Genomic DNA, 13,861 nt, shown 5'->3' with positions numbered 1-13,861 from the left:
AAGTGAAGCAGAACAAATGGGGTTAGCATACTTTTCTTATAATCACCCCTCAAATGAAACATCACTGTTTTCTTTTGCTGCGCCGAAAACACACGTACGCCTCGCTGCTAATGGACACAAGTTTGAGAGCCATGAACCTGTCCCTACCATGTGTGTCATTTACAACTTCGTCACAGTGATCGCCACGTGCTTGATACAAGATTCTTACATTTGTTGATGTGAAATAGCGGTTTTCAAACCTTAGCTGGGGCCTGTTTTTAGGTAAAGTTGCTTCTTCCGTCTCCCTAACGAATTCATTAATGCTTATCTCCATCTGTCACTTAGTACCTGCCCGGCGACTCTCTTTACCTCCATGCGATTGCGTCTATAACTAAAGATGTGGTTCAGAGACTGTGAGCATATTCTAGAAACAAGTCATCAAAGAAGTGCCTGTAATGCACCAGAAAGTGTTATCACGTAAGTCTGCATTTTCACTTTTTCTCCCCAGATGGTACCGAAATACAGGGTGTTTCATTTTAGCTGCACCAATTTTTTTTAAATTGCCTCTGGCGGATAGCACAATTATAATCCTTGATCTAAACTACTCGATGAGGTGGCCATTACTTCCACAACAAATCAAAACGCCTAATCAAATAATTATGTTAATTACGCAAATTAACGATTTAATTAATTATTTTACGGCACATCTTTCAATCTACGAATGACAGCCGCATAGTTCGCAAGGCGTATTCACTTGGAACGAATTCTCAGGACTGAACCAGTTTCGAGATATTAATTTTCAACGGGTCCGACGAAATGCATTGGCGTTCCAGTTAAATTTTTGAGGAAAACGCTGTTTTATGCATTGAAGCACAAAAGTAACTGGAACACCAAGGCATTTCGTCGGACAATTTGAAAATTATTACCTCAAAACTGGTTCAGTCCCGAGAATTCCTTCCAAGTGGATACGCCCTGCGAACTCGGCGGCTATAATTCGTAGATTGAAAGATGTGCCATAAAATATTTATTTAAAGTTAATTAGCGTAATTAGCGTAAATAGGCGCTTTGACTTTTCATGCAAGTAATGGCCGCCTGATCAAGTAGTTTATATCAAGGATTATAATTGTTATATCTGCCACAGGCAATTTTGAAAAAATTCGTGTAGCTGAAATGAAACACCATGTATGTCACCGTAGTTACGTACCAGCCGGAGAAAGCTCATCACGCTATATTTGCAATTGCACATGTGATACAAAACAAGAATAATTTATGCCATTCTGCTCCTAAAAATTCCCTGCGCTCCATTTACGACTTACAATCAATTTCGCAAAGCCAGCCTCTCTCTTTCAATCCATTTGCTTTCTAAAGGGAAGGATCGATAAAAGACTCCACAGACACAACGTGGGCGGCCGTGAAAGCACTGTAGTAGAACAAACCTTCGACGAAGCGCACGTCGGCGTCGCTCAACGAAAAGGAAAGTGGTATACGGCGAAAAGCGATTGAACTATAGGAGCTTCTCATAGAAATTTTATCTAAAATCTTTGACTATCACAAACCTACCTATTACCGAAATGCACGTTTCCGTTGTGCTCGTTTTCGTTGCGTTTTCGTTGTGTGAACCATAGAGCACATCTGACATCTCAGGGCTGTGCATTGTTGTCTATGCACTGCATCTCATGGCTGTGCATTAAAACGTATCACTAAATGGAAACTCCAATCCCCCAGTGCGCACCACCGCATATGACCAACGCCCTGCCAGTGTACCACTTGCCGTTGGCCAGCTGGTCTCTGCGCCAGTGCACACAGATCCAATGAATGGCACCTTTCGCAATGGCTAATTGCCCTATTGTAACGTAAGGGATTTTCTATAGTATGTGGATACATCCATTCATTGCGAAGCATTATTTGTCTCATAAAAGTCACATCGCGGTAGGTAAATATGTAGGTAGGAAGGTGATTATAAGTAGGCAGGTTCCCGGCGTGCGTTGTTTCGGGACCCTCGAAAAATATCGTGTCTCACGGTCGGACTCAACTGCGGTCATCTTCCACAAGAGCCTGGTACTCTACCCATTTGGCCGCAAGCGCTTGCAGACCTATCTCGTGGAAACTTCAACTAGCGCTTTGATACCCTTTGCACGTACGTTAGGTCGCACAGCAAGATTTCGCTTTTAAAAGCAGCAATTATCACGCGAATAGTTATCGACCTTACTCCTAACTATCTCATGCGTCACATCGTATCGGTGAAGGATGAAAATAATGGCGAAAGCGTTCCATCTTGCCCCATCGATTGCTTGTGGATGCTAGCGTTTTGTGATGCTTTGACATGATTTAGGATCCCCTTGCCAAGAAACGTCTAAGGTATTTCACTGTCTTCGGCTGCTTAAAGTTGCAAGCGGCACGTTTTCGGCCGTGCACAGAGTGTGCAAGAAGACGCACCGTCGCCGTTAGGAGTCCGTTCTTAGCTGTAACAGTGGTTGTACCAATCGCTAGATGAACCCCCGTCCACACTGCCGTTACTAGATCACTTTGCCAGTTTGCAAACTCCGCAGGGATGCAGCGGCAAAACGTGGCCCCTTTCGGCTCCCGCTCGCGAGGTGGCGCTTCGGATGCCATTGGCCTAGGGTTCCTCGATGCCAGCGCCGCCGTTCAGGGTGGAGACAACCCCGCTGGCGCCGCCATATTGATTCACACGAGCTCAGACTCAGCTACGCTTGCGTTCATAAAATGTTACTCGTGGCGCGCTTCCAAGTGCTTTGCCTTAAGGATTTTTATTGCGATAGCAATTATATGCACACTTCAACCGGATTTCTGCCGTTGGCGTCGCCGTCGTCGTCGCCGTCGCCGTCGCCGTGAGGTTCCCAATAGATAAAATCTTCGCCGCGCGCCATATGCCCGAGCGGAAGCGTGCGGGGACGCGCGCTATCACGGAGAGCGAACGCACTCAAGGCATGTTCACACCCAAAGCGGAGCGTCTAAGCGGCCAAGCGGGTTTTCAACGCGGCGAGTCGTCGAGCGCGCGGGCTTGTTCAGACCACGCGGCTTGCCTGGTTGCCCGCGCCGCCGAGGAGGCGGAGCATCAAGCGCTTTCGCGTACTTTCGCAGGGGACGTGTCGCCATCTCGTGGCGCCGGTCGTCCGCCCGCGCGCAGATCTCGCGCCGAGATACACCAGCGCCACTGTCGTCTGGCTTTCTGATTGGCTGCGGCAAAGCGGGAATTCCGGCGGGGCGGAAAAAATCGGTCCGAGAGCGATCGGGCTCGCCGCCGCGTTTTCCGCCTGGTATACCTGCTCGGCGAGGAGGTTTTCGACGCTTTGCGCGCACCCGCCTGCCCGCTTTGGCGGGTACGCCTTCGGTGTGAACGTGCCTTCAATCTCCCACGCGCAAGCGAGGAAGCGGGAAGCCAGCGCCGGAGGGAGCGGGGGGGGGGGGGGGCACTTCTACTCTGCCAACAACCGCGCTCGTCGCTCGCTTGCACCGTCGCTTATCTCCACACGGCTCTGACCTTTATGCGCCGTGCATTCGGCGCTCAGTTTCCGTTGAAGCAATAGACCACACGTACCTTCGCCCTATGCTGCGGCGTATGCGCTTGCTGCCAGCGTTTTGACAGTCGTTTTCTGCAGTCATTCAGTGTGATCTATTCATGTTTGTTTGTGCGCGCTCACACCACGCTTGCTCAATCAGTTAGTAATAGTCGGGCCACATTTTCCAACGCACGCTACACATGCAATGCTGCCCGGGTCGGCAGTGCAGCGCTACAGGTGTGTCCCTTCGCAAGCGCTGCCCACGGGAAGCGCTTCTCATCAACACCACCGTTTCACACGCGCCTTCTCGTGGTCATCGAGTCTCTCTTCATGTCGGTCTACTTACGCCGCAGCACACCTGCTTACTTAATCAGCTCATGTTTACTACAATTCATATTGCTACCAAAGCCGCTCACCTTACTTCGTATGACATTGCTGTGTTGCTATCGCATTCATTGCTTCGCCCTTAGGGAGAAACTGTGACATTTTTTAACGGTATCGCATCTGCACATCTTTATAACCAATAGCCGTTAACTCGTACAAGGTCGAAGACGTAAATGTATGGCGCCAGGAACATGCCCCAAGTTGCCTAATTCAATCACATTTAATATGCCGTGTGTATGTTTGAAATACGCACTATTTTTATTTTTGCGCTTCGATGCTTGGTATATAAGGTTTGCGACCCCCTGTGTATGGAAGTTTTTCTTTTTCGCTGTTGTATTTTGGTTTACACGTTACGCCTCCTTTACCGTAGCCAGCCACTCGCGCACGGCGGTTAGTTTCCCTTGCGTTGCGCGTGCTCTTCGCGTTCGTTGCAATTATTTGACGATGTCTACACGCAATTTTGCTTTTTTTGCCCACAGAACTGTGTGCTGACAGGTTTAAGCTGGTGTAAAAATAACTGCGATGTGAAAATAAGGTTTAGTTAGTGCTGTAGAGCACTCACTAAACTCAGAAACATGTAACGTAACTTGTCTGTGTCAATCTTGCGTAGCACACACAAGAAACCAAAAGATGCACAAAATACATTTACTTAAGAATGTCTAGTACAGTCCATCATGAAAGAGATATGTACATGAAAAATTATATGTACTGTGTGGCGCCTGAAGGTTGTGTTGAAAGACGAGATAAAAAAAAATTCGCAAGGTAGGCTCGACACACTCAATGTGGGATAGGGAGAGTTTTTTGTAATGTATTCATTACAAGGGGGGGGGGGGATTTCAAGTGAGTACATCTAGAGCACTGCACGGGCCGATTTTTGCGGCCCGGGCCCAATTTTACATTGGGCGGCCCGCCCGAGCCCGATCAAAACATTTATGGCGAGACCCGGGCCCGGCCCGGGCCCGGAAATATTCTAGGTTACCCGCCCGGCCCGGCCCGCCACCCCTTTACCTTAAGCCCGAGCCCGGCCCGAGCCCGACTCGAAACCGGCCCGAACTGGGCCCGAGACCGAAAAATACCTGTTTTTCAGAGTTGAGAAGCCCGAGAATAACTCGCAGAAAGCCCGAGCCCGCGTCAAAAACCCGAGCCCGGCCCGGGCCCGGGTCAAAAAGCACACGCCGTGCCCGAGCCCGGCCCGAGCCCGTGAAAAAACTCCTCTACCCGGCCCGGCCCGGCCCACGGGCCGGGTCGGGCTCGGGCTTTCGGGTAAGCCCGAGCCCGTGCAGTGCTCTAAGTACATGAACCTTATAATCGATAATATAAATCAAAAACAAGAATACAAACAAGAAAATGCAACCGCGGGGAATATTAATCAAGATATCCAGCCAGAATACATCAGCTACCATCGAATACGTCGCATCAGCCAAACACATCCATGGCGAGTACAGAACATTTTTAAATAACCATTAGAACACTGATAACTACATTGAAAAAATAAACAACACTGCATACATATCGCGTACAAAAACCGTAAATGAAACTAAGACAGTCAAATACAGATTAGCAATGTTTTTCACTTCGAAAATATAGTCCATGATGATGTAAGGCTGTTGACTTTAACAGACGGCGCCCATCCTGTCGATTTACCTCGTACTGGTCCTCTTCAAAGTGTTTCTAAGTAAAAGTAAAACAACAAAAGTGATTATTGGTATGAAAAGTTGCCTTGTAAATACAGAGAACCCATTACAGTGCTTAAAAATAAATTTTCGCGGAAGTAATGCTGTATTACCTCGCTTCCCACGTTTCGAAGAAATGCACAGGCTACAACAGACATCATGCCAGAAAGCGCCGAAACATTTTGGTCCCATGATGCCCCTTAACTCTACTACACCTGGGCATACCGTGCACAGGCATTTAAAGACTGTCACAGTACCCACTACGATCGGGAATGAGCAGGAATGACCATCGGCTTACGAGCACCACGCTACAAATATATTCGTCTAAAAATCAGCTATATAACGTAACAACCTGAGATCCGCAAGATTTCTGCTGAGAAATCAGAGAAAATCACAGTGCTTCGCTTGCCATGTAAACAACAGCCGCTCTCCCCAGAAGAAGCACTGCGTTCTTTTGTCCCAAATAACCAGTAGCGAAAAAAGAAACTGAGGGAAAAAAAAGAAACAACAGACACACACGATGTGTGTTTCCCGCGATAAAGTAAAATAGGTGGTTTAAATGACGATTTGTAGCTAATGTAAGACTATTTCGCGGCGTAGCATCTTCGTCAGTCCTTAAAATAAGGGTACTACTCGCATAGACTGCGCCGATCAAAACGGCAAAAGCCTATGCGACGCGCGCTCGCAAACCATAGGCTACTCAGACAGCATCGGTGCAGTGCTTAGTTCGTGAGCGAGGATCAGAGAATACTTTCTTATTTAAATGAAAAACACGGTGCGATAGTCTAAACTTTCTTGACACTTACCTCGCAAATGTAGGAGCTATCCGTTGCCTTCCAGTGATACCGCTTTACTTGGGCTTCCCATCTCTTCCTTCGCTCTGGGTCCCGGGGGAAGCGTAAACAACGAAGCCCTTTACGCGCCGATCCGGTGAACTTGGGAACCCAACAGCCCGTCATTGCGACACGATGCACTTGACAAGCTTGTCATTCATGCGGCTGAACACTGTCCAGCAAGTAGAAGCGTCAGCGAAGCATCCGCGCGCACCGTGTCTCGAACTAAGCACCGGCACCAAGCAATCGCAACCACTCGCTGTGATTCAAGATGGCGTCGCAGCGAGAAAGCGGCGGCGCGGGGGCGGTCAAAGGATGGCACCACCCTGAACGGTGGCGCTGGCATCGAGGCACCCTACATTGGCCTGGTCGCATCATGGTTACGGAGCCTGCGCGCTGCGTTAAACGCAATTTCCGCAGGTAATTTTGTGTAAGGGTAGTTATTTCCTAGATTGTGAGCAAACGTTATTTTGATTGTGCAACGTACGCACTAGAGTATCGTTTCAGTCACTAGAGCGATTCCACACGGCAGAGATGTGACTGAGATGACTCAATCTAGCTAGTGCTATGCGGGACTCTTATCCATTCAGCAGTGAAGATTAATCGGGTTCAGTTCTTTTTAATTCAGTTCTATATAAGATTACGTGCTTACGGTAGGGTCACGGAACATAAGTATCTGATGCCGCCGAAAATATTGAAACCTAGAACCACACGTTTGTTCGAGACACTCAATGCCAGGATACGCGCTTTTTAAAAGCAAGATACCGAAGTACTTCAGTGAAAGCTCGTCGTTTTTAAGGCTATAAAATGCAAAAGACGACGAGAACAACACAAGTCAAATTGAAAACAATTTATTAAGGCGAAAACCGTAGGTGACTCATAGGCCGAAAAATCCCACGTCCGGTGTTACGGCACCTAAATTCATGGTGCCACCAACGAAGGTCGTGGTTTCGAGTGCCTTAGTTAACTCTACCTCAATTAACATAGAGTTAACATCGCAGCTATAAATTTGAGGTGCCGCTGTGGTAGAATTCGTCCGGCAGACTGTGGAACCCCCGTCGTATTGGTGACTTGGCTTCACGGACTTTTGAGAACTCACAACACCACCACCTCACACTTCTCAAAGCGAGACACCTTTACCCATTCGTGGGCTGCATTTCCCTTAGGATTTCGATCAGAGTTCGTTCCTTGCTCCATATAAAACGAATGACACTTTTCTCCGGCGATGGACCCCTGGCAGCCTAGCCCCGGGCACCAACAGCCTTAACCGCTGGACAAATAAAGTTTATTCCTATCCTATCCTCCACTTGACTGCTCGTAAGCAGGGGACGTGTGAAACAACCGCCCTCTTCAACAACTGACAGCAGCGCCGTGCCGCGGAGCTACTGGCAGATAAGGCGGGCCGGTCCAAGAAAGTTGTGCAGCTGGGAATGGATATCTCGACTTCGCATTTAAAGCGGTGTATGCAGATATCAAGCGATTTATCAGGTTTTGCGACATTTAGTAGAGTACGTAAGCGGTATGTTCACCCCCTAGCCTTTCTGGGCCATCATTTTGTGCAAATGTATTTGTCTACGGAAGATCGCACAAATTTCTCTTTCACAGTCTACACTTACACAAGTACTCACTTTCTTCGGTAACTTCCTCTGTTGTTTATGGCGCTTTTTGTTGTATAGTACTGTAAATATGTGAACATGTGGACCTAGCTAGGTGAACACTTATTTCCAGCATTCCGAACGCGCCTCCGCTGCACTTGCTACCCTTAGTATGTCTTCTGCTAGAATATTTGGGGCAACTTTCCTAAGTGGGGTTGGTATAATGATGCGGAATATGTGGCCACGAATGAAGACAATGGATTACGTGACCACGAAAGAGAGCTCAGTTCCGATGCAAGAGAGCTAGAGCCGGATACCTGCAACGAAAGTACAGCTAACCGCTGGTTCAAAACATCAGAGACCTCGACTTTAGGGTGGCCTGCTTTTCTCTACGAACCCTGTGGCCCACGTACCAGTGGTCCTAGCGGCCAGGTACAGCTGTTCGGCTGTCATAGCGGCCTGGTGTCGTCTAGCCTGGCAGCGTATCTCCTGTGATCCGGCACCCTGCCGGCCTGCTGTGTTCAGTGCCCGATGGGCTGGCGAGCTGCTTGCCAGTTGGCTACGACCTGGCGTTCTGCTGTTTGCGTCTCCTTATACGTCACCTCGGTTGAATGACTTGTCGACAAGGGCGATTTCAATTGTGTGTGCAATCGAAATGATCGTACTGGGCCTAGTCTTAGTGATAGGAGTGCTGAAGTGTTGTCTCTTATAGTTGAGAAGGCTGGACTGATTGACACAGGGGCATCGAGTAGCCTACCCTCTTATACACATGCACAAGGAAGTACCCACACACGACTTGATAGCATTTATGTTTCATCGGTTCTTATATCCCCTGAAATGTCCTGTAAATCAGAGCCTGTTTCTTTTTCAGATCACTGCATTGTTACCACGCAGATTGTAAAAAAACATTCGTTCAAATTTCAGACCGAACTGGGCGCTCTGGAAACTTAACTCTTCACTTGTGAATGATGGGGACTTCATTTCTCGTGTGCGGGTGGCACTCAAAACTTGTTTGACTGCTGATATGCCTTTATTTGCCTCTTGGGAGCTTTTCAAACAAGACGTTCGGTCAATCGCGATAGAAATCGGGTCTGTGAGGTCGTTTTATAAAAAATTAGAAGGAAATACTTTACTGAAAAGTCTTCATAATCTCTACAATCTAGAAAGTGAGGCACCTGGCTGTTATGTGGACGAAAATACTAAAGCTAAATGTGCACTTCAGGAATATAACGCAATACACTACAGAGGTGCCCGTGTTCGATCGCGTAATAATCGTACTTTACATTCTGAGGAACCCACACGTCAAACTTTACTTGATGAATACCCAATACAAAAAGCAGGCTAATACCAGATATTTATTCGATCGGGTCTCTGGTCTCTAATACAAAGGAAATAATGTCGGAATTTGAGCTTTACTACACAACATTGTTTAACGTCCCTTCTGATAAACAAAATGATAATGTGGCAAGACGCTTTGTGTCCTTTGTAACCCCTTTAACAGAATAAGAGTGTTCTGTCATTAGTGGTTCTTTCACTCAACAAGAAATAGAATTAGCTATTGACCAATTACCGATATCAAAGACGCCGGGTCCGGATAGCATTTCAGGCGAGTTTTATTAAGCCTTTCAATTCCTACTTTCTCCCGTGTTACTCAAGATTTTCAAACTTGCTTTTCATCCGGATACTCTTCCTCAGTCATTCACTAGAAGCCACACAGTGTTCATTCCAAAATACACCAACAGAGAGAAACTGCGATCTGTTGAAGGCTACAGACCTATTACACTGTCTAATGTAGACTATAAAATTTTTGCAAAAGTATTATCAAACAAACTACAATTTGTAATGTCGATTCTTATTGGTTCTCACCGAACCTGTGGCCTGAAAGGCCGCTCAATACAAACAAACATACACATCGCCCATACTAGTATTGGAAAATTGTTCCAGTTCTTATGATCAGCTAGCAATGCTACAAGTAGACTTAGCTAAGGCTTTTGATAGGGTTCTTCATTCTTTTCTCTTTTCTCGAGCATGCTAACGTCGGCTCCGTTATATTTAAAGGTGTGAAATTGTGCTATAATGATTGTTCAACTCGCTTGGTTTTCAATGGTCACCTGTCCAAGCCTGTGTCAATTCATTCCTCTGTGAAGCAAGGTTGTCCCTTGTCGCCATTGCTTTTAGCCCTTTACTTGGAACCACTGTGTTTAAACGTTATTCACTCTACCAATATTCATGATTTCAGAGTTTTTGGAACAGAGGTGAAAGTGCTGGCATATGCAGACGACCTCGCTTTATTTTGCACGGACAAGCCCAGTATCACAACTGTGGTGTCTAAGATAGAGGAATTTGGCGCAATTTCTGGTGCACGAATGAACTGTGCTAAAAGGTTGGGGCTTTGGTTTGGCTCATGGATCTTTAAACCGACATATTTTGCTGGTATTGAGTGGACTTGTCAACGACCAAAACACCTGGGCGTTCCATTGGATGCATATAAGTCAAGTGCACATTACTGGAGAGAACGTGTACCAACCCTAAGACGCTATGCGCAAACATTCGTTCCACATAATCTCTCAGTCTCTGGCAGAGCTAGAGCGCGCAATTTATTTTTGGCAACAAAACTGTTCTATGTGCTGCAAATACTTTATTGTTCCAGGGTTTACATACAGCAGTTTCACACCGTATATTTGCAACCTTTATTTGGTCATCATCTTATGAGCCAATGAGGCGAGACAATATTTTCAGACCGGTTAGTGCAGGCGGTCTTGGCCTAGTTCACCTTTATGTTAGACAATTAGTGTCTCGTTTCATCTTTTTTCGAGACTGTTCTTACCCATTACTTCGGGCATTCTTGCAATTCAATCTCGTCAACGTTTTACCAAATTTAATAATTTCGACAAATTTTGCTTCACATCCATATTTGCAGGCATTCATGCGTGAAGTGCCTCACAATGCGTTTTCTTGCAGTGAGGTTCTCAAATGAGTACTTATTCTCTATCTCAAGGAAAAATCTGCATAAAGATCTAATTGATATGCTTTTTAAACCTCCGTTATACCGATCGCTGTACATCGGCTTACCTGAAGATGACGTCCTTACACGGGTCTGTAAAATGCCTATTCCTCCACACACTAAAACATTCTTCTTGAAAGTGCACACTGAAACGTTACCTGTTAAAACCTGGGTAAATAGGGAAGGAATATTTGTATCTTCGATAAACTGTCGTCTCTGTAATATACCGGAAACTATAGAACATTACTTTATTGATTGCAAGGATGCCATATTGTTTGGGACGTTCTCCAAAGGACTTTAAAAAAGGATATTGATATAAATGCTTATACAATACGATATCTGATACCACCTCAATGTGACGATGTGCCTTTTGATGTGCTCCTGCTTATCGCGTTGCACAGTTTATAGAAAATTCGCATGCTAGACCGGAATGCAGAACCAATTGTATCTTCGAAGTCACATTTCATTCGGATGATTTCACAGCTGAAAGACTTTTATGATCAGAGAGACTCCCAACCAGACTGGTATCCATTGTTGATGAAGTGCATCCTTTTGCCTCCCTTTTAGAGAACTCTTACTGTAATAATTATACTGTGAAGTGTTTGTTTTGTGCTTGTAGACGTGGCTAAGACTATTTTGGCTGCGATGAAAATATCTTACGTGTTCGTAATAAATACCATGAAAAAAAATGGCTGTTTAGCCTAGTGGTTACGAAACTCGCCTTGGGACCAGGAGTACGCGGGCTCGAATCCCGCCTCGGCTAAAACGTTTATTTTATTTTCTTTCTTGGTAGTTTCTTGATACGCACCACAAATTACGGCTGGCTTCAACAGCTTCGCTGTTAATAAGGTGTTCGGTGATGTGTGTAGAAACCCACCGTGGTTGCTGAGTGGCTATGGGTGTTGGGTTGCTAAGCACGCGGTTGCGGCATCAAATCCCGGCAACGGCGGCCGCATTTAGCTGGGGGCGAAATGCGAAAACACTCGTGTACTTAGATTTAGGTTCACGTTTAAGAGCCCCAGGAAGTCAAAATTGTTTCGGAGTATCAGGCTACGGCGTGCCTGATACTCAGATCGTGCTTTTGGCCCGTAACACCCCATAATTTATTGTGTGTAGAAAACCCTTTCGCCCCTGTAAATATTAATGTATATATGTATATCTTTACATTATCTTTGTAATAATGTATATATGTATATCTATCTTGATTTTGTGGTATAGCCATATGTTTAAAAAATTGTCCCGCACAGGAAGTATATAGATGATGCGTTTGCTTTGTTCAGGGTAGCACATTTAGGAAATCTGGAAGTTTATATAACTAGAGATAACACATTGTACCATATTAAATTTATTACGGTAATTGAAGCTAATTTTTTGTAGAAGTGCACACAAGGTGAACTGTTTGTAGCAAAACTGATTGTGTTTTTTCGCGACAGTTTTTTTTTTCTTTTTACGTGCACATCTTCAATGTAAATTTTACTTGTCCAGAAAAACGACTAAGAAACATAATTATTACTCCACACTCATCTCAGGGTGGCCACTAGAATTTTGATAAAAATAAGAAAAGTGACTGTTTCAGTCGGAAAGGATCAAATCCACGAGGGTTGATAGCTAGTGTGGCGCAGGTTACACCCGTATCGTCCGCATTTCCTTTCGTGTCGGTGTGTTCAATGTAAGCGGGTTGCGCTCCTGTCGTCCGTGCCTTCTGTGTTTATCGGGCGTCTCGCGAAGATTCCTCCTAAAAAAACATGTCTCTGCAGCGTGCATGTGTCCTATGTGGTGTGTGGCGGAAATGTGCGGTGGTGTTCGATGTGTTTGCAGCCGTATTGGTGGCTTATAGTCATTTGCTCTAGTGCCGTTTCTATGATGTAAGCCATACGTGAACGGAAAAAAATGCGCTGTTTTTCATATAGACAAGTAGATACGATCTGTGTGTATGCACTGTCCAGTGTGGATGTGGTCGTTATTTATATGCAGCTGGTATCATGGGGCGTGTGCCAATTCATGATGGCGACTGCTTAATGTTTCAACTTTTAGGGGCATGTGGCGTGCAAGCAGTCGCAAGGTCTTGCGCATTTGGTGCGGAAGGGAATACTTTTATGCGTAACTTTGTCTACTATAGGTAAACTGCTGCAACAATTGGCCTTTTCGTCATGTGAATGCTTCTGCCATTTAATTAATATAATTTGTAGCAGTTCTTATCTGTGGAGAAGCACAATACACATAATTTAACATGGTGTTCCTTAGAAAATATTAATTACTGCATAACCACTATACAGCTCCATACCTCACTGTATGATAAAGATGAGTGTTCAGTTGAAAATAAAAATATCTTATAATTGCATGTACGTACACAAGCGAAATGCTACAGCAGACTGGCATCACATTAATGTCAATATTCGAGACATCCGGCAACGTTCTGGGAACGTGCTGTTTTGTAACGTTGCTTCATTGATAGCATTTACACGTTAAATTGATGTTTACATGCAAGGTTGACACAACGTGGGTGTCGGGATGTTGCTCTGACATTTATTTTTGACATCACATGAACGTACGGCTGGCAACGCACATTCAACATTGAGGTTAGCTGTTTAACGTTGCCTGACATTTGTTACAAGCAGGCCACGTTTACACAACGTTCTGTGTTGCTTGGGTAGATAGGCGTCTAAAGATTTGTGACCTGCCTGAAAAGGGACCTTGATATTTTGACGTGTACAACATTGTTACCACGGCCGCACTTTGTAATTGCCTCGGTAAAACTCAAGACGTACTACAAGAAGTACTCTGCGTGGAAGGTAAACCTATGCAGTATGCTTACAACATTACCTGGGTGACAATTCCCGCAAGTATTTTGTTACCATGTTGGTTTTTATGT

This window comes from Dermacentor silvarum, chromosome 8 (assembly GCF_013339745.2).
Source record: "Dermacentor silvarum isolate Dsil-2018 chromosome 8, BIME_Dsil_1.4, whole genome shotgun sequence".
Taxonomy (NCBI): domain Eukaryota; kingdom Metazoa; phylum Arthropoda; class Arachnida; order Ixodida; family Ixodidae; genus Dermacentor; species Dermacentor silvarum.
This window is presented reverse-complemented; position numbering follows the sequence as displayed.